Here is a 27,274-nt window from a genome sequence, read left to right on the forward strand (position 1 = left end):
AATTTCTTAGTTGCTCCATAAATTTATTCTTGTATGTATGTTCACATTTCGCTCTAATAAACACCAAGAACTCGAAATATCTTAACCACCAAGTGCCAAAACAATACTCGAAACCGTACGCAACAAAGTAAACAAGTACAATTTCTAGCCTATAGTCATGGTCTTTTTTTGGTGATGGTTGTTGGAGCAGATATTTAAGTGCATCATAATTATCAAAATAACTCCAAGTGAGGGTAATAACCATCTAGCGTTTAATGAATGCACTCACATTTCAATGACGTCAGTTTTTGGTTGTTTTTCGGGAGTCCACTTGATTGCATGATCTGCACCAACTGCCCAATATATGTACATATGTATGTAAATCATAAATAGTTTTTTTATAAATAATTCATACACTTGGATTCGGCAGTAGTGATCTGTAACAAATCCATGGAGAATATGTAATAAATAACAGGCTCCATAGATAATTTCTTCAATCTTCTCGTTCGTTACCTTCTGCTTTGGTATTAAGTTGGCCACACATTTCTACATTTCCATTTATCGCTTAAGATAATTAATTACGAAATTGCATGAGAATGCGATTAGATTAAAGTTTGAAGTGGAGAAAACAGTTAAAATGCAATATACGATTACTCACACTTGGATAGGCAGATAAACACAAAGAAATAAACACTAATTATAGTGGAAGATCAATGGTTCACTTACTTGTTTTGCTACCACTGTAGCCTGTGCAACCGTCAACATAAGGGACAAATTTATTGCTGTGGCCAGTTTGACTCATTCACGTTTTATGTTGGTGTTTCTTTTAGTGGAAATCGAGCCGGTCTGACTGTCACAACAAAGCAGCAACAGATGTTGTGGAATTCAATATTACTGTTAATTTCTCTAATTCTATTCATTGTCATTGCTCAATGGTAAACATTGAGAAAAAGAGTTTATTGATTTTCTATCAGAATCTTAGAGATAATACACCAACACACACGAGCATATATGCATATGTAGCTACTTGCATAGTGAAACATATAACGCCATAATTAAGTAGACTAGACTAGATGAGATTAATGTTGCCGTAAGTGTTTTCATGGGACTCTTTACGTTCCAATGCTCTCTTTTTCTACTCTCTTCATTGATTTAACAGACATTGATGTCTGCTGTTTGTGTGGCAAATGGCAAAATGTTGTTAGTTTTTCTGCTATGTTTAGTTTTTATTGTTCGTTAATACTGGTGCACAGTAATGTAAAATTGTGTTCATTTACGTAAAATATCACGAACATTTTTCCAATTAAAATTTTAATTGGGTTTAAAAAAAAATATTCAATTATAAATTTAATTGAATCAAAAATTAATTTCGTGATGGAAGACAAAAAATATTTTTTATGTATACCCAAGATTATTATAGTCTTTTAATGATTTTGGATATTGATTTCGAATATTTCATTTACCGAATATTTATAAATGAAATATTGTTCCAGATTTATTATTTACAATTTTATTTTTTTTTCGGAAAAATATCTACTTAAAATCGTATACAAAATATATTCAATGAAAATATTAGAGAAATTAATATTACATTCGACAATGGTTTTTTCAGTGGTATATAATAAGATACGTTGTGAAATTACTAAAGGGAATTTCAGTTCAACTCTTAGTCTTAGAGCAAACATTAACTTAAGCCCAACTTGACTCGTATAATTGTTTCATGGCAATGTCTCACTATATTTGACTCGTAATAAGTACAATTTTGTTTGCGGACGGATTACGGAATCGGGACAACTATTATTTTTAACTATGTTGGAGTACGATATTTTTTTTTATCAAATTATAAGTTTTAACATGGACTTTACTTACCTCTGAGTTATATCTACATTTTAGAGCATTTGTTATTTACGAATTAAATCACTGTGCAGTATTACTATTGTTATTGGCTCGTTCATGTTCGGCAATAGTTGATGTAAGCTGCAACCTGTTGCAGCACATTTTCATTTGATTGTGTCTATATTTTTTTTATTTTCTTTCCCGGGGTTTGCTCTCTTTTATTTGCGCTGTATTACGTTTCGCTGGACTGCGTTTTGCTGCTGCACTAAACTTGTAGAGGAAAATGAGCGATCTTGTCCGCTGATGACGATGATGATGATGTTGATGGCGATGCCAATAACACAAAACATGATCACTGCTCTATGATAATGATAATGACGAAGATTTTCATTTAGTTTGGTATGTGCCTGATTTTATGCTGTATATGAACATATCATATGAAAAGCTCTATACATACAAACATAGATCTATATGCATGTTGGCTTGTAAACAACAAGTATGCATCTATCTACATGTAAGTCTCTAAATACTAGGCATGCCAGTTTGCTTTATTGCTATTGTTGCTTTGGCTGTTGCTGCTGCTGATGTAGCCAATGTTGTGGTTGCAATGCACAATGGTGGCTGAGCCCTGGTCCGGTATTCAGTTGAAATGCTCGCGAATGCTGCTAATCAAGTCAGTTTGGTGGAGAACGCGTCTAAGAAAAGTGCAATTATAAGTGTTTAATCAAAGAGTTGCTAAATGTATGATTACCAATCATAATCTCAGCATTCTCTACTACTTTGGACCACAATAAAATATCATCTGCAAAAAAAAAGAAAAGAAACACATAGTTAAAAATAGCGATTCTTTCAACACCGATCGGCAAATAAAACTATCGATTAGAAACCATCTTTGTGTGAAGTGCTCCACTATATTTAAACCATATTTGAAAATTTTTATTTACCAGTGCTTTATGAGTTCTATGAGCGATAAACAATTAACTTGCTGCCAAATTTCCAAACAAAGTCTAACCAAATTTTTTTATGGATTTGTGAAAGGATAATACACACATCCGTAAGTGACTTCTCAATATTTGTGATAATGACTGTTTACTAATTGCTTTCATAATAAACAACCGAAAGTTTTTTTTTTTTTGATAATATAATTTCAATCATGTGTTCAAAATAACTCCCCATTAATTGATGTATTAATATGGAGTAACAGTTTCATGTAATTATTTGGAATCATACAACATATATACATATATCATCCAATTATATACAGTGCAGGTATTTTGCTACTTAATCCTCTAAAACACAAATTCTGTTATTTGGGGAAATTTTGTGTAATTAAGATTTAGTTGCCTCTGATGAGAGAAACAATATTCAAAAATCAAAAGACTTAAGACACAAACTTGAAAGTATTCATATATCGGAGAAATCGAAATTGTGTACTATGAAATTAAATTTCGTTTTCAGTTTTTTTATAGTTCTTCTTTTCTTAATTTTTTATGGTCAAGTTTATGCGTTAGGCAATTATCAATTATCAAACTTGTGGTAAATTTATAATTATTCTTATTGAGTTTTAGTGTACGGTATAAACTGTTGAAAATTCGAATTTGAGTTTTTGAAATGTAATTTGTCATTATCTAAACTTGTTGCATTATAGAAAGGGAAGATTTGTGGTTTTGTTTTAAAACTAATATTTGTCTTAGACATAGTCCACCTTGTCACCATAGGAACAAAGAGGAACATATTTCAATCATTTCAACTCAATGATAAGACTGCGTTTCTTATATTCAAAATTGGACGGCGCGCCCCGCAGCGCAGTAGTTAAAGATGACTTTTCCAAGTCTGAATATTTTTGTAAGGTGAGGATTATATTCATTCCACTGTGTTGATTTCCCATACCATCACTTACGTAGAATTTAGGGTCAAGCTAAATAATAACTAGGTCTCCTTACTTAAAAATGTCACCAAAATTACTAAGGGTATAAACAAATATTAAACACCGTTAGCAAATATTTAAGTATGATATGGAACTATGACTTACTGTTATTTGGGGAAATTTTGTGTAATTAAGATTTAGTTGCCTCTGATGAGAGAAACAATATTCCAAAATCAAAAGACCTAAGACACAAACTTGAAAGTATTCATATATGGGAGAAATCGAAATTGTGTACTATGAAATTAAATTTCGTTTTCAGTTTTTTTATAGTTCTTCTTTTTTTAATTTTTTATGTTCAAGTTTATGCGTTAGGCAATTATCAATTATCAAACCTGTGGTAAATTTATAAGTATTCTTATTGAGTTTTAGTGTACGGTATAAACTGTTGAAAATTCGAATTTGAGTTTTTGAAATGTAATTTGTCATTATCTAAACTTGTTGCATTATAGAAAGGGAAGATTTGTGGTTTTGTTTTAAATCTAATATTTGTCTTAGACATAGTCCACCTTGTCACCATAGGAACAAAGAGGAACATATTTCAATCATTTCAACTCAATGATAAGACTGCGTTTCTTATATTCAAAATTGGACGGCGCGCCCCGCAGCGCAGTAGTTAAAGATGACTTTTCCAAGTCTGAATATTTTTGTAAGGCGAGGATTATATTCATTCCACTGTGTTGATTTCCCATACCATCACTTACGTAGAATTTAGGGTCAAGCTAAATAATAACTAGGTTTCCTTACTTAAAAATGTCTCCAAAATTACTAAGGGTATAAACAAATATTAAACACCGTTAGCAAATATTTAAGTATGGTATGGAACTATGACTTACCGGATTTGAATTTATTGCCATATCAGAACCACTTCACGTATTGGGTGATATCGTTTAGTATTAAAACATTATTTACTTCGGCATTGGTCCATATGGTTTTGGAGAATGCATAACGCTGAAATATATCACAATGGACTGTATAGTCTATGTGGGCCTGAAAAATAATCGGGCTGCCACTAACCTAACCCAACGCTGAAATAAATTAAATGTCTTGGCATTAACGAAAACCAAAATTTGCCATAAAGTCTATCATAGTAACATGGAAGCGTAACTTAACCTAGCCCAAGATTTACAAAGAAATTTCCATTTCATTTACAATCCATGGTAAATGTGATGAGTGGTAAACAATAATTCGATGACTTGGTCCTTACCTATTGGATTGCAAATAGCGATGCGATTGATTGAATCATTGAACGTTTTGTCTTCTCAAAAAGACAATAGCCCATAGTGATTGCTTACTTTTTTTCGCCATCGAATATTCTTGGCAACCAACTGCAACTTAATCTTTGCTTTCCCATTTGCCATCCATCATATAATACGGTAAAGTTATGTTCAACAAAACAATCACAAAAAGGGACAAACCAAAATCACAAAACAATCACAAAAAGGAACAATTGAAATCACTGTGCGCCATACGAGTTGAAAAATTGTCCAGTATCTCAAAAGAAAAGTCATGACGGTTAAAAAGAAAAATGTTGGTTCCTTTTTCGTTTTCCCTATTTTCCTCTCCATGTTTTCTGAAATACGAAAATTTGTGATTGTTCATCAAGATCTAACTCAAGAATTGTCCAAAACTTGGTTGTCATGTCTATTGGGTCCATCACTCGTGGTCGAGCCTTCAAACCCATCATTGGCTTGGTTATTTATAATATGGCCATGTGTGTGTCTGAATGAGTGAGTGCATGTGTTCGTAAATGCGTATGGTAAAAGATCGTCAAGAAGATTTATTTGACCATGATTTCTTAAGATGAATGGCTGGTCAGAGCTAGTTGGCCAAATAGATTGATTGTTCACTATCTAGCTTGTTGTTGCGATGGCTAACATAGATGGATGATTGGAAGCTCAGATGGATGGACGGATAAACTGATACGTATGTTCTTCATGTTAGTATGTCGCTATCTGTAAGCTGATACACAAACCAATAGATGGATTAACAGACAGATGGATAGCTTCATGTCTTTATGAGAATAGATGGCAACAGAATGACTGACTTGTCCAAAAGATCCGTTTTAAACTTATGTAACAAAATAGATTTACTTATGTTTAACTTAAAAATAGTTTCAGTTACGCAGAAATCTATACACACACATCCGTATTAAATAGAAGGGTGTAATGAAAGCAAAAAAAAAACAAAAGAAATTTCGTAGTGCTAAGTCATGAGAGATACAAAGTGATGTTACATAACACAAGGGGGACCTAAGATGCAATATAGGATCTATATTCTTCAAGTTGGCAAAAATGCCATATTTTCGAATAGACAAAAATTCTTAGTAATGTAAGCAAGAATTTTGAATTACGGACAATTTTGAAATTTTGTAGAAGTGCATAAGTATACTCAACATTTCAAAGAAAAATTCTCAATACTATGTATATAAATATATTCTTATATATATGATATGTCTCGAAATAAGTTTGTCGATCATATAAACGCAAAACGGTCTACATTCTTCATCGGCGTCCTCTAATTGCAGTGAAACTATCATCCAATTATCAGCATTAAATCGGTGAATTTACCAAACCCGATATAAATTCTACTCGAACCTCCCGCAATAAACTTTAAGAGTATGCCCTAAATCAACTTACAAGCATATCATTTCTCCTTTGCCTTAGTAAAGCAATCGATTTGAATGCAATTGCCAGGACTTGATGATACACAAACAGAGATCACGAAGTAATTGAGAAATACTGCACGCAAAGAAAAAAAACGTTTGGAAAACGTGTACCGAAAACGTTTTTCTTTTGTTAGAGTTTTTTGAATTGCTTCGAAAAGTATACACTTTTATCACCAAAAAAATTCGTTTGTTACAAAATGTTAATTTTTTTAATAAAAAAAGTTATTTTTGAACCAACAACACAGTCCATTTCGTTTATATCAAACACTGTTCTTTTCTGACTTTAGGTCTTTAATAAGACACATTTTACAGTTCAAAATTTAATATACTACAATGTAATGTTGAACATTTTTTCGGAATCTTCCTAATATATCTGGAATATATGCAAAAAAAAAAAACTTTGGCCGAAGCAGGGATCGAACCCGCGACCCTTGGCATGCAAGTCAGACGTAGCAACCACTGCTTCATGGTGCCCAACTAAATGTATTTTTCTGTGAAATAAACTTTGTTTAATCGGCTCGTGGGCGCCGCAAGCTATGCTATATATGAATATAACTTATATGGGTAATTGTCTATTGATGACAATAACGGCTACATAGCTCGGTGGATAGTGTGTTGGCTTACAAATTGCATGGTCCGCGGTTCGATTCTCCGTCCAGGCGAAAGGTAAAAAAATTTTAAAAATTTATAAAATCGTATAATTTCTTCTACATTGTTTGTATTACAGAAAATGGTGCTAAGAACTAAAAAACTTTGTGGAAGTGAGAAAGATGTGAGGGAAAATGCAATTAGCCAGAAAAAAAATTTTTGAGTTAGTCTTTATGAAATTGTTTTTACATCCTGGAAAAGAATAAACGTTTATCACAAAAAGTATTTACTTTTCTTCCAAATACACTTCCTTTCAACGAAAAGCAAATGAGAAACGAACTTTGTTTGTCTAAAATTTCGTTTGGGAGGAAAGAATTATTTTTTTGCGTGTGGTAACTCCTTAAGATTCATCAGGACTCAGATGGTACAAAAAGGAAGGGATGAATATTTCATGTATATGTTTCGGATTGTGTTTGAACCAACCAACCTCCCACTTGTTTTGTATTTGTCTACACACCCTAATATGTTTGGCAGACAACATTCGAGTAAATATAGCCAAGAAAACACAGTTGAACTGTATAAATTTTTGCAAACATTCAACTATGTTACATATGTAGAACACACTTACACAAACACATGTATACAGAATATCTACTAACACACATAGGTTAGTATGTAATATTTTATTAGTAGATTTGGCTAACTGCGTACCGATACAGATGGCTTAGTATGTGCGTGTATATATGTGATCGATGTCTCTTGTATAAACAAGCACCAAGGAAGTCGTTGTGAAGAATGTTTATGTTGTGTTCGCTTGTTTGGTTTTGTGTGTGGTAGCTCACATTTTCCCCATAGCGAAGTGAAGATGATAACGACCGCGACTATGTTACGTTACAAGCATCGGCGTCACCGTTGTTTTATAGCCCAAGATAGCTAACAAAATTCTTGGGACTCTCATCACTCAGGGCGAACTGCATAAATTAGCAAAAACGAGAAAAAAGAAATATAAAAGAATTAACTCAGGTTAAGACAATAACAACGGCAACAAAAAACATCACAACAATGAAAAACGATTTCAGATATGTTTGTGAAGATAATGAATACCCGTACAAGACATATCAGCCATTTGAGGTTGAACTTGAAATAAATCAAAGGCCTCGCACCCTGTCGAGTATTGTGGGGATCCGAATGAAATGTGTTGTAGGTGCCATAAAAAAAAGTTTATCTTGCTTGGTGAACAGCGATCCATGCTCTAAGGAATGAAAGTGTTCTAATAATGTCTGTTCTTTGCAGTTATTTGCTCATTGATTGTCACATAACGGAAATACTTACACATAAAAATCACCAATCGAAACGTTATTGGTGATTTTTATGTGTTGTGTTTACATATTGTTTAAATCTTTGCATATTGTTTAAATAAAAATATAAAAATAATGATATAGTAGCTCTATTTTTGAGACAGATCAAATTATAGTCCGAAAAACAAGAACGATGTGCTTTATTATTTAATATGGTATTAAAACTTTAAATGATTACGAAATCCTTGCATACTCTCCAATACCATTTTTCTTTTTACCCTAGCTCGTTACATTTCCTGATTGTCATATATGCATTTAATGTAGATCATTTAATTTTGTAACTATTTAATTTGTGTCTTTTTTAAGCGAAGTTTGTTTCTTAAGTTTTTAGTTATAAATTCAAATTTTTAAGAGTGGGAATAGGTAAATTACTTTGTATTTCAACAGAATGAATGAAGTTCTTTCAGAAGCATTCAGGCCGATTTAAACAAATATAGGACTACCTTGAAATGGGAAATCCCATCAAGGACTGTTAAATGGCGTTAAAGATCATTTTAAAGTACGAAATATCTCAAAAAACGGACACATTTGTAGAAAAGCTAAGCGAAAACGATAGCAAAAATTCCCTAGACATAGTCCCTTTTTTCTATTTTCAAATTATGAAAAAGGACTGCTGGAAGGAAATTTTGATCGAACGAAAATATAATCACCAAAAGGGTTTGTTTTAAAGCAAAGGGAAGTATGTACTGCATATCTCTTAATGATTCTAAATAACGATGTCAATCCATCTGTCTGTATATGCACTTTTTATAATCAAAGAGCAGCTTGCGTATATTCTCATTTATTTTAATAACTTTAATAAATATTTCTTGAAAGACATTGAAATTAGTTGATTTGATTTCAATTTTACGAAGTTAGGGTTATAGATTTAAATGTAGAATATTTGTTTCTATTACTATGCCAATGCTAAATGTATGTAGATTAATTTTGTCAGTCACTGTTTTAGTTAGCTGTGCTCCAAGAAATGAGAGGATATTAAAACTTTTACGAGAGACTTCGAACTGTAAATAACTACCGTTGACTGGTGACTGTGTGTAAGACATAAAAACCAAGTATATGTAGTAAATGAAAGCCATACCCACGATGGGTATATGTCCAAGTTCGAAGAAGATGCTAAGTATTACAGACATACTATTTTCTGGAAAGGGTTTAAGTCAACATTTCTTATATATTCTTTTAATGGATGTAGCCTTTAAAAAAAAAACGATTTTGTAATGTTAACCTATCGTTTTTCTGTACTCATATTGACAGGCCATTTTCCCTTACGATCCCTAGCATATCGAAGTAGCCATGCGATTTTATTCCCGAAAAAGTTATGATTGGTTGTACCTGTTCATTACGTGGGTTGTAGGTTGTCAAACCGTTTATGTTAGTTGTACTGAAACACATTTGCCAATAGGACACTTTAATGCGATTCCCTAAAAATTGTCCAAATCAATCATCAATCAATAACCGTTATATTAGAAAAAATCAATAAAATTAAATTAAGTAAAATTGAATCAATTAAATGTAAGCTAAATTTAGTTATTTTTCATAAACTAGTTAAGAATAAATAAAATAAAATATTATAATTATTTAAAGAAACTAAATGAAAAATAATTGGACAGCTTCTCGAAGCGAGTATAAATATATCGCTCTATCCTATTGATGTGCACTTACTTGCTGTATCTGGACGTAATACACTTTTCTCATAAACCGATCCAAAGCATCTGTATTGCGCGCGCTCGCATTTTTGTGTTTCTTTTTGTATTACATGTCCATGGGAATGAATAAAGCACAAACTCTCATAAAGTCAAATTATTGGCCTGGACCCTGGAGTTAACTGTAATAAAACTGGTAAATACTTCCACACTCATTGGTTTCCATGAACATGGGCGAATGCCAATCTGTCCAAGGCAGTTTAACTTTTCGTAATTAAAAAAATTTCACAAAAACCAAATGGCTTATAGTTTACCCATAAAAGTGATGCTTTATGAAGAAAATGTATGTATTTTACTTTTTGTGCAAAAATCCAATCAAATATCGAAAGTTTCCATTAGGGTATAGTAAGTTGGGTTTTATAGGTTCACATTAAGGAAACCTTCATCATCTGTCAGGCATAAGTAGACGTCTTAATTGGACTGTTATGAATTGGTATTGTTGTTAAATTTTATAGTATTCTACCAGAGGGGCATTCATTGTGCTTAGTATTTATTTTCTTACTCTACTCTATAACTCGTTAAGACAATTTAAATATACAGACACCCAATGAGAAATCACTGGGGACACGTTTGGGCGAAACTTGTAAACAAAGGCTATATTTCTTCCAATCATTATTGCAGAAGTAATGAAAAAGAAGATTTCATTTGATTCTAACTATCGCTATTTGGGAATCTCAATTTAAAATACTCCAAAAAACTAAAACGCAATATAATTTGAAAATATCGCAATGTATTAAATCAGTCTATTTCCATTGCACTGTGGGAGGCTAGTCATGACACTTTCTCACTAACTTACATTTAAGGTAAAAGTATGTTAATCGAAGACAAGCATGGTAAAGGTATTTACCGATTACAATGGCTTTATAGGAAGAATAAATGGATATAGCCTATTGCAGATCAGCTATTTGGGCTAATTTCTTGATTAAAGGTCAGATAATTGGTACTAGGAGCCCAGTATTTTTCTTCCTCCCTCTGTCTCTATCAATTATTTAAGCAACTGCAGGAGTAAAGTCCTCCTCATTCGGTCAATTTATTGTTGCTGGTGACCCACTTCACAGAACATTTTGGCATGAGAGCTATTTTCAATATGGTCTTGGTCGAAGGTGGCTCACTAGACAAACAGAGAACCGCAAACGCATTTTTGTTTCTTGCAATTCAGTCTATAGCTCTCGCATGTGAGTAACATGTGTGCTTAAGAGTATGAAAGTGGATTCTCATATCTGAGTTGTTCTGTTAGTTTTTCCAATTTAGCCACACTCCTATCCACTCCTGGCGTTGTGTGCATGGAGTCTTTAACGGTGTCATAGAAAAAAAAAGCGACCAAACCTGGTTGTACGTATGCCATGGGTGCGGAGTATTTCCACAGCCAAACTCTGTTTCATCGAATTCTGTTTGCCTTTGTTTTTTGGTGTTGCAAAAAACCACGCAAATTCATTGCCACTACTTTTCGAGTTCTTTGAATATCTCGCTGGAGCACGAAACCGCATTAAGTCAAGTGCGTTAAATACAAGTGCAGTTATCTCACTTTGTGACCGTTGTGGCCACATGTCACGGAGTTACGCATAGCTGGGTTACTTCTAAATGTGTAGAAAAAATCACAGTCGTAGATGTGAAGTCGTTCGTCAGTCAGAGGTTGGTGTATACAGTCTTCCTTGTAGTTGCATGTATAGATTTTGAGCCGACTAACTTGTTGAACTCTATGGCATTTCCCATCTCTTAGTTGTCGAGATTTAAGCTTGTTACCCATTTACAAGACATTTTAAATATTCTGATGTGACTGGATGAAAATTGAATTTAAAAATATGGAGATGAGTTTCTGGATGATGATGAAGGTGACTGTGGAGTTAGTGTGGTATCAATTTGTATGACAAAACCAAGTGTATTCACTGTTAAGATACACTGAAACAAGTATGTGTGTGACCTATACTTTAGTAGTAAAAACACCGTTTCTGTGCTAAGAGAACATATACGAAAAGTTCATTTAATTGTAATTGTACGTTCATAAGAAGAAAGTTTACTTATATTTGACATTAATTTAAAGATGTTGGTATTGTGTGAATTCTGTACCAAAAAATTTAAGCCACAAAATAATTCTGATGCTTTTTTAACTTTATTAAAAATAATATTCTTGTGAAAATGAAAAATATTTGTGACTTTAACGTAAGAACAAAGAGATAAGAGCCTAAGAAAAAAATTATCGAATAATGTATTCATTAAATTATTAGAAATTTGTCCTTTATATAGTATGAATTTTTCTATCTAAATGTAAAGGTTTTCAGCATAAAGAAAATTATATAAATTTACGGTACACAGTTTTCCGAGTATATGTTTATGTCAACGTTCTTCGCCCTCCATACATTGTGTTCTAAAAACCAAGTCAGAAAATCCATAAAAAATCGTAATCCTATTCATGTTTCAATTTTTGTGTGAACAAACCTAATATACAAGCAACGAATGTGTGTTTTGTGAGAACTGAATTTCGATTGGCGATTTTAGTTAGTTTACATAATTTTTTAGTTGCGTTGCAACTTGTTTTGTAATGAGAACGAGAATTGCATTTTGTGGTATGATTGTTGTTGTTAATCCAGCAGATTGGAACCTACTTACGAGCTTGTTTATGTAGATGTCCATTTAATCAGACCCAATGCAAATGTATTCAGAGAAAGCATATATATCATATAAAACTAGAACTGGGAATGGTTTGACTTTGTCACCGCCAAGTTCATATGGACGAATTGGGGCTAAAACGAGATTTAATTGAAGTGTACTAAGGATGAAGAATAAAACAAAAAAAGGTGGAAGGTTTAATCGGGACAGAACATTTCAATTGGTATCACATTAATATTGTTTGGAGGTTCAAGAAGACAAATGGACGGAAGTTGTTTGTCAAGGTTTTGTTTCATCGAAATGAAGTCAACCCAAAGACAATATTGGACATTGTTGTCTATTACAATTGGAAGAAGAAAGGAATTTGTGGGAATATACGAGGATTTTTGGAGGAGCTGAAAATGCATGTATGTTCTTCTAAATGTCTTCTCTATGGACAATATGTAACATGCTTATCGCAACATTTGTACCAATTGAGAAAATTCAAATTAGTTTTCAATAAACATCGTACATTGCGGATTTGACTTTCTTGCTCTGGTTTTTAAGCTATCGATTCAAATACTATAGATATAAGAATGATTTAAATACTTGCATTGTTCAATTGTCTCTTCGACATGGATATTAAAAAAAAAATGGACTGGGGAAGTCTTTGATAATCATTTCAATATTCATTCGGGGTTGGCAAAGTACATATTTGTGAATAACATCTGTAATACCAAAATTTATATGAATGTAAAAAAAAACTTATTTTTGTAGTGATAATAAAATAAACTACTTTTTATGAGAACAACAATGTAGTTATTTTTTATATAACTATTAAAAAAATTGTTCAAAAATATAAAACAAAAACTTTGTGGAAATTTTATATTAAGTGGCCAGTTAATTTTTTATTCTTTTTATTGATATTTTCTTTCAAAATTAAGCAATATATTTATGGATTTATGCAATTTATTTCATATTGGGAACATATCCATTAAAAAAAGAATGTGAAGGCTATTAACTTTGAGAACACTCTAAATAAATTTTTTGTTTGTGGAAGCATATAAAGGGTGATTCTTTTGAGGTTAGGATTTTCATGCATTAGTATTTGACAGATCACGTGGGATTTCAGACATGGTGTCAAAGAGAAAGATGCTCAGTATGCTTTGACATTTCATCATGAATAGACTTACTAACGAGCAACGCTTGCAAATCATTGAATTTTATTACCAAAATCAGTGGCAGAAAATCCGCTTTTTTATCGACAAATTTTGTTCAGCGATGAGGCTCATTTCTGGTTGAATGGCTACGTAAATAAGCAAAATTGCCGCATTTGGAGTGAAGAGCAACCAGAAGCCGTTCAAGAACTGCCCATGCATCCCGAAAAATGCACTGTTTGGTGTGGTTTGTACGCTGGTGGAATCATTGGACCGTATTTTTTCAAAGATGCTGTTGGACGCAACGTTACGGTGAATGGCGATCGCTATCGTTCGATGCTAACAAACTTTTTGTTGCCAAAAATGGAAGAACTGAACTTGGTTGACATGTGGTTTCAACAAGATGGCGCTACATGCCACACAGCTCGCGATTCTATGGCCATTTTGAGGGAAAACTTCGGAGAACAATTCATCTCAAGAAATGGACCGGTAAGTTGGCCACCAAGATCATGCGATTTGACGCCTTTAGACTATTTTTTGTGGGGCTACGTCAAGTCTAAAGTCTACAGAAATAAGCCAGCAACTATTCCAGCTTTGGAAGACAACATTTCCGAAGAAATTCGGGCTATTCCGGCCGAAATGCTCGAAAAAGTTGCCCAAAATTGGACTTTCCGAATGGACCACCTAAGACGCAGCCGCGGTCAACATTTAAATGAAATTATCTTCAAAAAGTAAATGTCATGGACCAATCTAACGTTTCAAATAAAGAACCGATGAGATTTTGCAAATTTTATGCGTTTTTTTTTTAAAAAAAGTTATCAAGCTCTTAACAAATCACCCTTTACATTTATATAAAATATTACACACACATACAGTGCTGTTCAAAACATTTGCAACTGACACGACCATAAATCTCCCACATTAAGAATTTTAAAGTTTGCAAAATAGTCTTTATGGTATTTCCAAATTATTTTTGGGTGGTTTTAATATATTGATATTTCCCGATAGGTTAACATTCGTGAGATTCGACTTATTTAAAACATTTGCATCTACCTAATACCGTGTATTATTTTCTTCTTCAATGAGATTAGTTTTTAATTTTAATAACTGAAAAAATTATAAAGACTTAAAGGAGGACAGATTAAATGTATAAAAAGAGAATCAAAGAAATATCGTTTAGTTCAGTGCATAATTTTGTTATAAATAATCCTCATAGGCCTTTATTCCTTATTTTTGGAATGGCCGACAAACAAGTATAATCAACAAATTGTTTTAAAGCCAGTGTGTCTCAAAAACGAATTTCGGAAAAGTACGACGACCAAAAATTAATCTTGTCTCGAGTTGTAAATAGGGTTGGTCAGTCGCAAACTGCAACTTTTGCGACATACATTAGCGACGGTATAAAATGTACGTCACTAAAGTCGTAAATCTAATGTAGAAAACCTAATTTTGACAAAAAAAAATTTAAAAAAAATTAATTTAATTTAGTTTGGCTCCCTGATAAAACAGATGCAAAAAATATACTGTTACATTGTATTTATTGAAAACTCAACTAGTTTTAGTTCTCGCATTCGCAACATCAATTTTTCGGGTTTCGCTTGGTCCATTATGTTCATCCAAGCTTTTGTTGCATCATCGAATGACTAACTAGTTTTGACAATTTTTAATTAGTATGGAAATTGGCTCTAATAAACAAAAAGTGAATTTATAAAATTCTCTCTAAACAATAGTTCACTTATGTAAGACTCAAGTAGTGGTTTTCCGTCGCTGTGAGTTTCTGCAGAAACTTGTGGAAGATTAATAATATATTATTAGGTATATAGATCAACGTGTAGGATATAGTAATTATGGCTTGAAGTCTCCCATTAAAATAAGTCTATTCTTTAGTCTACTTTTTTTAAATACGTTAATAATTTTATAAACATTTCTGACACGACTGGAGTATTTTTAGTTTGCGACGTTTGTTACTTTTTCTACATTTACGACGAGTAAGTGACGTTTGCGATGTTTACAACTTTGCCACAGTCGCAAACCTAAAAAAGTTTGATACAGACCATCCATCTATGGTTGTAAATAGTGAAAGTACCAAAACTGTGCACAGAGGTGGAAGAAAACGTAAGACTACGCCAGAAAAGATCGTAAAAATTAAAAGAAGATATTTGCAAACGGATATCATATCTTGGCTTATTCGTGGCAATGAGGAGGATACAAATTTTGGGAACGATTGCGGAGTTTTGACATAAAGAGATGCAAGCCAGAAGAGATAACAGATGTACGTAATTGTTACACGCAGACAAGGAATATGATGACTTTTAACATGTTTCTTGAGCATAACATTTTTGTCGCAATAATATAGTGTTCTCCCCAAACATAAACATGGTTGTCACCATAGATGGCTAGGGTGCAATAATTTTAATTTACATATGAAACATTGGTTTAAGATACTGATTGAATTAGGAACTTCCGAGTCGATCTTGCGCTGGAGTCGATCTAGCTCTATATTTGTTGTTGAAATTAAATTTCCTAAAAGGGGTTTTTACACAGATATTTTTTAGCACAAAATAATCAGAAGTACCCCAACTCTTCAATAAACTGGAAAAATCTAAAAGTGGACAATATTTCGACTTTTAAAAATTTTAAAGTTGATTTCTTCAAATAAAAGAAAATCCACTTCCATAACCTCATTAGCCAGTTGTTTCGCTTCGAACGTGTATTTGTTTGGCCGGTTTAGACTTTTACGCACCATTTATGACCCAAACTTGATTGGGGATTACTTTTGTATTTACTTTGTGCTAAGGTTGAAGTCTTTGCTCTACTAATGAAGTTGCGGTCTTTCAAGTCAAAGTATCCTCCTGTGAGTATGGACAGATTTGACATTCGTTACCAAATCGAATCATTTTATTAGCTAGAATATTGTCTTCAGAATGGGAATGTGAACCAGACCCATGGCGAGTAAATGGAGGAGATGATGGTGTTTTATTTTTTACAAGATCTGTGGGCCAAACATGGATTGCATCAACGGAATCATTGCTTTGCAGTTGGTGTATGTTTTTGGTTTTTGTTTTCAATTCGATTGCTTCATCCTCTCTGCTGACACAAAGCGCAAGCATATCGCTTTGAACAGACATAGGGTGAACTTGTGCGAGTATTGTTTCTTGGTGGACTTGTTTAGATGATGATTTCGTGTTCATTTAGGCCCAGTTACGTGATGCAACACAAGTAACGGTGAAAAATGCCTGTTTTTCCTCTTTTACTCCTAAGATTCTACTTTTGATAGCCACGACGATGAGGCTGATGATGCTTCTTGATCATGCTGATGCTGAAACCGTCGATGTTCAGCTAGAGAAGATGCAACCATCTTGCGCGCATGCGCCAATCTCATTCGCCACTCACTGCCGGCTTGCCTTATGTTCGGCTGGTTGCTACAACGAGTGTCGGCTCATTTTGTTCAATTGGACTGTTTGTTTTGTATGTATTTGCGAGTGTATGTATGTATGCGAATGTGTTGTAGCACTTCTCATGAGAATTGTAGCAAAACATGTGTATTCCTGGTTTTTTTATGTTCCTTTTCATGCTTATTATAAATGGCCAATTCTAGAACGGGTTGCTGAAAATGAAAAGAATGCACTAAGAGTACAGGTTTAAGCTGTATGGTCCCGTAACTGGTCCATTGGTCCATCTTCTCCCATACGTAGGCTGAGGAGCATTCATGTTCTTACATAGATGTGTATCTATTTTCTCATATGATTGCCCACAAGAAACCATTTGTGCATGCGCCAATGAGACATCATTTGGAAATCCTTAATGAACTTTCATTATCGATCAACATTTAAACAAATTCCACGTAACTGCCAAGTGACGACACCATCCACGTCAACAGTCTATCAGATGTATCAGTAATGACGAAGAGCCTTCACCCTCTACTAATGCCGATGTAATTTTCCATTTCATTAAGGTGTTCATAGGAAAACCTTCCATGCGGCTGCACAAAAGTCGTAAAAGGAGTAGGGAATTTCATGCAAATTGTGGCGTTTAGCTTCCAACTACGACAGTAGGTTGTACCTGTAGCCCCCTACAATGTACATAGCAATATGCCTATTGCTACTCCCCCTTTTATGTTACTACCTGATATGTGATTAGGGGTGTCATGGTTGCAAAAGTTCTGACAAGAGATTCAATAATTCAAATGTCCTGGAAGAGAATGACAATGCCGATGTAATTTTCCATTTCATTAAGGTGTTCATAGGAAAACCTTCCATGCGGCTGCACAAAAGTCGTAAAAGGAGTAGGGAATTTCATGCAAATTGTGGCGTTTAGCTTCCAACTACGACAGTAGGTTGTACCTGTAGCCCCCTACAATGTACATAGCAATATGCCTATTGCTACTCCCCCTTTTATGTTACTACCTGATATGTGATTAGGGGTGTCATGGTTGCAAAAGTTCTGACAAGAGATTCAATAATTCAAATGTCCTGGAAGAGAATGACAACTACCAAATCTAATTTTGGGGATTTCAAAGTATTCACAAAAATCTATTTAGAACTTGCATAAGAAGGTAAGCACGAATTTTCGATTTTTCAATTTTTTAAAGTGTAGAAAAAATCGACGTTTAAATTTTACAAATGTCAACATTTTTAACAGTTTTAGAAAACAATTTTTTCTTCACACCCTCAATCTCCTTGAGATATGAGACGTAATACTCAAAAATATCGTAGCTACAATGTAGGCATAAGACCGAAACTGAAAAGAAAATGCCCTCAGATCGGACCTGGCATCCCTAACATAGGATCGATGCAGTTGCTGACTTTCCTGCATAGTGGTTTACTTTTTTATGTTGGTCATCTTTTAACACTGGGTGATGGTGGCGTTGCTGCTGGCTGGCTTCCACGTTGAGGCAACAATACTCGTGCCAAAAACGTGACCTAGCCAATGGTAAATCTTTTGTCGTCTATCCATGTACACTTGCACCTTTTATATTTGGCTGCTTCCTCTATCTACAATGAAAACTGCCAGCTAGCCACGCTGGCATTTTCAATCGGAGCTTATTGAGCCTTAAGCCATATGAGACTAGCTAGGCAGCAAACCAACTAACCAAACAGTCGACTCATGATTCCATGACCATAAACACCACCCGCGTTTCGTGTGCTACAGCTTTCGTGTGAACGTCATCACTACGCTACTATTTCCAGTGGCTCTTAGGTTTTTTCTTTCGTTTTGTTTTGGTCTTACCCCACACAGAAGACGGGGGCAATTGCTCCACTACCGATGTTGTCTCAATGAACTCGCCAAGTTTAGCCCATACCGCCAGAGTGTTTCTGTGGGCCTGTGAGGGTTTCAGGGGCCACAACGCAAGTGCTATATTTACAGACTTTTGCAAATTGTTTATTTAAATATGTCTTGACGTTCTGTAACAATGTTGTTATTGTTGTTGTTGGCGTACCATAGTGGCCACTGCATAGTGATAAATTGAGATTGTAGTCTTACATTGGCTTGGGACATATCACATGGCATGCGATGGTATTGTAGGCGTAGTAGGGCAGTGAGGACTACTGGTCCTGCTATTGCCATTTCTCACTTAGTTAATACAACCGAATTAATCTCAATTTAGTCTTGCTTTTGCCACAGGCCAATCGCATAATGTTCCTATACATTTCATTTGTATATAGAAGGAAAAAAAGAGAGTAGTGTATACCCACCTCTAGAAATGAATGTCGATTGGAGATGACCGAAAAACCGATGTGAATTTCTTAGAAAATTTTAGTTTTTTTTTTTTTTTTGAAAATTTTGATAATCTGTTAAAATAATTTGGAAGAGATTTTCACCACAGGCAATAACGAATATATCTAGTCATTATTTAGAGATTAGCTTAATCCATATATGACAAGAGGTTTCTCCATATGATAATCACTTAAAGGCCGTAGTCAAATTCTAATGACAAAGGATATCTTATGGAACTATGGTACAATAAATATTGAACCTACAACTCCTTTCGTAGTTCGTGGTAAGTGTTCCTGTGAAATTACCAACCTCGTTTTTACACGTGGAAAGTTGTATCTGCTCTTATTATTAATTTGTTGCAAAAATTCATCTGGCCATGACCATCAATCACAATTAGCTGAAATTATCCAACAAACAGTGAGTAATCGAACTTAACATTTAGAGTTTTTGCAGAAGCAGAATTCAGCCCGCAGCTGTAACTCCTACATGAGATGCGTTGAAGAAAGTATCTGCAGAGGTTTGTACCATGATGAACGAATAAACCGCCTTAATGGACCATCAATTAGCTTTTGTTACGGTTGGACTCCAGCAGAAGTATCGTAATGCACGTTTGTTGCACAATGGGCTGTGATGGGGGAGAATTTTCTACGAACATCTCAGAAGCCAAATGTTACACAAAACGAAAGGAAAGTACTCCTTCGGAACGAAATTTTAGCCATTTTTAATATAGGATTTTCTTAATACCTCATACACATTACACTTCCAAAATCCACTTTAAATAGATTTCAACTGTCATTTGCCTTATAAAAAAGGGATTTAAAATCCACTTTTAGTAGATTTCGAAACTAATGTGAATGAGCTATATGGCCAAATAACCCTTAATTTATGACAAGCGATGTAACTATTGTATTTAATGTTTTTTTATTTGCTTTTAAAGAAAATTGTTTAGTGTCAAAAGAAAACTTCGTTCCTCAAAAAAAGAAAACTCTCTTCCTTCAGTTTACATACTTCTAAACTTGTGAAATATCGTAGAGCAATGGGTAGCATGTTCGTCTCCAAACCACAGATGTATTAATTTAAATTTAGAGCTTATCAAAATCATTTTTTAATGAAGAAAATAGAATGCAAATTTGGAAGCTTATCCCTCATGGGATAGAAATTGAGTAGAAAATAAGGGTTGTGCAAAAACTTTCATGACCAACACATTTGTACACTGAAAAATAAATGAACTGTTTCATCCTTATATGAAATGTCGTGTTAATCTGGTTAGAAAATGTTTTAGAGTCTAAGAAATCTTGAATTTCCGACTGACGTCCCTTGTCGCTGCATAGTCCTCACGGCTATATTCAAGCTCAACCGTCAGTTTTCACTGCCCCACTGTGTTATATCGCTGAGAATATCAGTTAATTTTCATTGGTAGACATCCACACACCGCTTGATAATGAAATTTTGTAATGAAGGAAAATCGATATCTCAGGTGTGGCACAACCTCCACCGATATATTCGAACCTGTATGTACGTGTGTGTGTGGGTATATATGTATGAATTACTTTATCAACACACATACATTAATGGATATTTGTAGATGATGAATTATCAAGATGGATGTATAGTCGTTAGCTGTGAGTACGAGTTTATCGTTGACATATTAAAACAATTCGTAAATGATTTGTTGATACAAGTAGGCATGCGTATGCGCATTCTCCACACCATGTATACGCATGCTACTTAACATAGAGATGAATAGCTACTGCGTGAGATTGTGGCATATCCGCTCCAGTTAATGTTTCCTCCAAAAGAGGCAAGAGGTGCGGCGTAAAACTCCATGGAATTTGGCATGGACTTTTTTCCAGCTAGTTTTGCATTACCCACAAATGCTCAGCATGAACACTACAGATCGATCGTCATAATTGGGAATTGCGTTGTCATCCACATGATTTTTATGGCTCAAAAGAAAAACCAAAGGCTAAAACTTAATTCAACTGCTGGTTTTGGCTAGCCGTTCTCACAAGACAGACTGGATCCTCGACTCATTGATCGTTTGGCACATTTTTGACCACCAAGATTCTTAGGCAAATATAGAATATCTTGAACTGGAGATTGGAAGTAAGGAGGCGAATTCATGTGGTCGTTCGGATCGACAAGAATCGATTGCTTGCAACGATTGTTGCAAATGTTTGGCCTAAACGAAAAAAGAAAGTTTTTATTATTCGCATTATCAAGTGGTGGTGATACTCGTATTAAGGCGATTAATTTTATGCAATTTATCTAAAGTTAGTGCAGCAGAGCTAACAGCAGCTGCAGCAGCAGGCTCCAAAGTGGAGCCCGTAACATTTCATGCATTACACAGGCACATACATTAATTCTCCAATCATCCATTCAACAACAGCAGTGGCAGAGTAGGTATGTGGACAGCGTACTATGGGCCGACAGACATGGACATTACTTAATTCAATATCCAGAGGAATAAGAAAAAAAGACTGCAATGAAAAACAGGTTCAATGCCTCCTCCTTGAACGTGCTACTACCACTCATGCTTGGGGGCTGGGCTGGGGTTGAGACTTGCGATGAGGGGTAGACGACAGCCAACTTTTAAATGTAATTAAATTGATTGCATTGAAAAGCCTTAGGTGGTGGCATTTGTCATCGCCATGAAAAAGGAACAACAACGGCAACAACAAAATCATCAAAATCTATTTTTAAGGTCGGTCCCACTGCAAAGTGGTGCAATATATCAGTGGCATGATGCATGTTGTATACAGTTTAATATGAACTATAAATTGTAGACTTCAATCCATCTACCATTGTCAATATGGCCCAATGGTCATAGCTTTTAGGAAAAAATAAACTGCCACACTGTCTTTGACAATGAGTGCTTACTGCGTCCACTCCTTGGATATGTGAAATGTTACGTTAGATTAAGTATAGTGGCAGCTAACTTAGACTATACAGTCCATTGCAATACGGCAGGTGCTGAACTTCCTTCTTATCAATGAGTGCTACCCAATTCTATATTTAGCTCAATAGCAAAGGAGCTCCTTTTTATGGCCGGAAGGGAAAAACTTTTTGGTGTTAAATCAAAATTGGGATTGAACCCAGGACCCATTGTATGAAAGGCATCGTGGAGCAATGTTTGCATTGCATATTTGGCGATGTCATTTATGGCATCTGCATCTATAAGGATTAAGTTGTGTCTACCAGCTACAGATCCCAAATCTTTAGATTCAAATAAACTTTTTTTTATTTTATTATTTATCGACACGATAAATAGATAATAGGACATTGGCACATTCAACGAATGACCCTTAGATTATAAAAAGATCACTAATGATATTCTCTCCTATCAATGAAACCAATGTTGCTATCAATGTTACCGTTGTGCGACTTTAATCGCATTTTGCAACCTTTTTGACGTCATGCGACTTTTTTAAAATATGTAAAATGTGCGACTTTAGTCGCATGCGTGCGACTAAAGTCGCACAATAGGGAAGTGCTTAAATTTTAAGCAATTTTTTATACGTGGGAATTCATCGCCGTGCGCCTTACGTGAAGCCACCGCAATGGCCCGCCTTGTAGACAAAGAGTCATGGATTCAAACCCAGCTTCGAGCAAAGAGCAACATGTGTTTCTACGGTGGATGCTGCATGTTTCAAAGCTTCTCCACCACAATGTGAGACGCCAGAACTCGGCTATAAAAAAAGAATTCACTTTTCAATGACAAGTTGTCATTGAGCTAAACATAGAAGCACTCATAACTAAGGGAGAAGTAAATCACGTATAGTATCACAATGGATACCTAACCTACGATACTTACCCTAAACGGTGTTCTGGTTTGTTAAGTCGTTGTTTTGTTGCATATCATTTCAACCACTAGCTCCATTCGAGTACCAACTAATTTTTTATAATTATCAAAATTTTTTACTGGAGTCTGTCGTTTACTCCAAAAAGCCAGCAAAAGAGAGCCACGGTGAGACCGAATTTGAAATTTGAGGAATAGATAAGTTACAAGTTTTTGCTAGAAAAATTTTTCCCAGTAAAATCTGTGCAATATATTTCACAGAGTCAATTAGGAGTGTAGTATAAAAAATAAATATTTTTGTTTTTTTAATTGATTTAAATGCTTTTAATTGACTGATAATAAATTGGCACTTGATGGCGTTCTCGTACATTTCTGCTAATTTTAGGAAAGAGAAAAAAATCCATTTTTTAGTTATTGCAAGTTTACGTTTTACTGGATTTTATGATACAATAAGTTGCTAAAATATCTCTTTATGTTAAAGGGCGTGTTCCTTTATTGTTTTTGTGTCGATTTGTAGAAGATTTTTTGTAATAAAAATATTTCACAAATGTATGCGACTTTTTTATCATTGTTACTTTTTTGTGCGACCTTTTTATGAGTATGCGACTTTTTTCAAAATTTCCAACGGTAACACTGGTTGCTATTACTAAAATTGCATTTGTGCAAGTACCATGGTACTATCACTATTTTTGGTGTAGCCAAAATTACCGATAGGAGATAAGCCACCGTTGAAAACCTTTTTGGTGTTGGGATACAAACAATTATGAAAAGAATCAGCCCAACTTTTTATGTGAAAATCGATCAGGCAAAAGTTGTATTGGTGATCCCTAGTGAACGTGATGAATGTTATAGGTTCAAAAACAGCAAATATTTTCTTTTTTGGTTTTTATTATATTAACACTTGGAATGTTGTCTCCATATCCAATTAAAGCACAGTAAATACAACACCAATACCCAGACTTTTGACCATTAATCGCTTTTTTGGTTTATTCGCTGTTTTTGATGCTGATGAGTTTCATTTAAACATTTCAAGTTAATTGTTATCTGCTGCGATTGCATGCCTGAAATCTCTATAATTACTCATCCACTACACGCACACACTGACACACATATTTGCCTCCGCTTGTACTGGACGTAATTACATACGAACATACACACACACTTTGGCATGTTGGTAAATATTGCACACAAGAATTTCCATTGGCCTCTTTTGGTGCATTTTCCCTTTCTACTTTCGAAAGAAAAAAAAAAAACAAACAGGGCAACTGTCCGATTTGTCAAGGATAATCGTTGGTTGGGCTACAACGATAATGACGATGGTAGTTTAGCCAGTGTGATCCAAGAGCTGTAGATGAAGGGATTCCAGCATGATGAGGTCAGTAACCGATTGCCATCACCATTAGCATCAACGAGAAACACCTACCTTGCTGAATGATAAAATCGTAATCGCTTGCCGTAATAATACTCATAACAACAATAAGATGAGAGGCTCATGTTACCCAAATCTACAAGAACCAACATACAAAACTACACATAGAAATAAGCGGTTAATGTTAGTTGTTGGGTATACTAACATTTAAACAGTTCACCATGGGCACGCAAAAAATACCTCAACACACACAATATCCATGGACATCTGTGTACATATATGTACATAAAAACATTCGTCTATAAATACTGGTAATTACATAAGAACTCGCACGTACTTGTTGAGTCGCCTGAATTAGGATTCACTCAGGCGAAGAACTAAAGAATGGGACTTCTTTAGCTATCTGCACGGAGATATAATGTGGGAATAGTACTCGGCAGAAGTATTCGTCACGTATTTTGATATTTTAAAGTTCGTATTTAGTCGATAGGGCTCAGAGAAAGCAGAGTTTGACCAGTATGTCACCATTTTTTACCTTTTAACACGGAAGGCTAAGTTCAAATCATAAATATGTGAAGGAAATGCGAAATGTCACTTATGTTAATGATGGACACTATTTATTAACAGTTTGTGCTCATGGTTTCCATGCTCATTTCGACCGATAACCACAATTTTTTCGTTTTTTTTTAAGGGAGAGCGCTATCAAATCCCCATATTGTGATGATGATCAGATATCATTCAAATTAATATTTGATGTTCTGTCCATCCCCCACAACAATGTATCGAAAATGTGTCAATATCCTTAATATTTTAATATAGCTACCATATAAACCGATCTTCCAATTTCACATCTTATAAATCTATATGGCCCCTTTTTAGTCAATATTAAAACTTTCGAAAACTTTTTGAAAATTAATTTTTAAATATTTTGTAACAAATTACTTTGTTCTTTGGTTTTTAGCACATTATTGCATGTAAATATTTCGTCATCACTGTAGAAAAACGAAGAAGTATTTAATCTGCTGGTGTATAAGTATGCCTGTTTATTTGTGCAAAAACCTGAGGTACAATGACAACAAAGCCAAATGTAATAAAGAACAAATTAAATTAGTCGAGTTAATCTTTGCTAACAAAGTACACAAAGTCCACCATCATCATCATCATCACCGCCACCAGCCCCATCACATCTCTGGCACACGAACATGAAACGGTGAACTTAAAGCGGTGAAACATCATTTATGGCTAGAAGCTGCTGACTGTTGCTTCATCTTTAGCTTCTGCTTCTGTTACGGGTTTTACTGTTGCCAACAAAAAGGTGAACCTTTAGTCTGTCACACTACTGTGGGAATCTTTTTTGCTTCTAAAATCAGTCGCCTTTGACTAAGAAAGTGTAATAGTTGAAGTCTACGACCAAATAGACTTACGTCTGTCCGTCCTACTGTCTGGCGGCTGGTTTTCTGCTTGTCTATCTGTCATTATGTATGTTTGAACATACATAAGTAATGTTCTTTGTTGGCCATAACGCCAAAAGTGATTTAATAACTTAGTAACTAAGTACATAAGTATATGTATACAAATGTTTCCAGATAGGTTTGTAGTTGGTTCTTGATCATTGCCAGAGGTGGTCTCTAAACTAATGCCACAGAGACCAGAAGCAGTTCATATATACGATATACATATGTGAGGAAATCTTTGCATGGGGCGGAGGATTTTCCTCATTTTTTGTTTTTGTTGTTGTTTTTTTTAGCTCCCATTATGGCCTTCATGGTGGCACATCTGTCTATTTCGCTTTAGGTAAGCTGTAGGAGGAGTGGTGGGGTTCTACGGTCTTGACTAGTGGCAAACATGTTTGCATGTAAAGATAGACAGGTTCGTCATCACATAAGTTGAAGGCACTTAACAGTTGATTATGTAATGGGATACTTATTTATGTATGTTTATACGAATATAAACTTATGTACAGAATAGAATGTCTGAAGTTATCAAAGTTGAGAAAATTCTTCGTAAATGTCTTATTTCGCTCACTTTCTTTAAGGCTTACTGGTTCTGTGTCAAATATTTTGGCGATTTTCGAAAATCTTGACTTTTATATCGATAATACATAAATGGCTAACAAAAAAAATTGTCTTGCAAAAGAACAAGTCTTCTGGAACTTTCTCAGAAATACTGATTCAATATCAGAAAATATACAAACTGTTCCACTTGGAATCACCTCCTAAGTCAACAAACCCCTGACTTTATGTGCTTCTTTCCATCCACTTGTTTTTTGTTAGATATCTTGGTTAAGTTTTGTCAGAATGAAACACTCGGAAATGACACCAACACTGAGAAGATAAACCATTATTTACCCCTAAAATTGAGATTAAACTTATGACCCTTTGTATGTAAGGTGGGCATGCTGACTGTAACACTACGGAATAATATTGGAATTATGTAAATATATCTCTCAAAAATTAAATGGAAAATTCATTAAACCAAATATTTGTATTTTAAAGAAGTAGCGTCTTTGGGTTGTAATATCGATTTATTTAATGGATACTTAACCACACTCAAAGCAAGAAGGAACTATCCCGTGCATAAATTGGAATAAAT

At 34.5% G+C, this 27,274-nt stretch overlaps 2 protein-coding genes across 2 annotated transcripts in view; one reads left to right on the top strand and one right to left on the bottom strand.

Moving 5' to 3' along the window:
* Positions 1-27,274, bottom strand: part of LOC142219981 (putative tricarboxylate transport protein, mitochondrial) — an 88,596-nt gene that overhangs the window by 31,939 nt on the left and 29,383 nt on the right. The window contains exons 2-3 of the mRNA XM_075288804.1: positions 2,567-2,617; positions 1,849-2,510 (exon numbers count right to left, since the gene is read on the bottom strand). The gene's annotated coding sequence lies outside the window, so the exon portion shown is untranslated. The remainder of the gene's footprint in view (positions 1-1,848; positions 2,511-2,566; positions 2,618-27,274) is intronic.
* Sb (serine proteinase stubble) overlaps positions 2,608-27,274 on the top strand; it is a 50,337-nt gene continuing 25,670 nt past the window's right edge. The window contains exon 1 of the mRNA XM_075288802.1: positions 2,608-2,869. The gene's annotated coding sequence lies outside the window, so the exon portion shown is untranslated. The remainder of the gene's footprint in view (positions 2,870-27,274) is intronic.

This window comes from Haematobia irritans, chromosome 1, assembly GCF_050003625.1.
Source record: "Haematobia irritans isolate KBUSLIRL chromosome 1, ASM5000362v1, whole genome shotgun sequence".
Classification (NCBI taxonomy): domain Eukaryota; kingdom Metazoa; phylum Arthropoda; class Insecta; order Diptera; family Muscidae; genus Haematobia; species Haematobia irritans.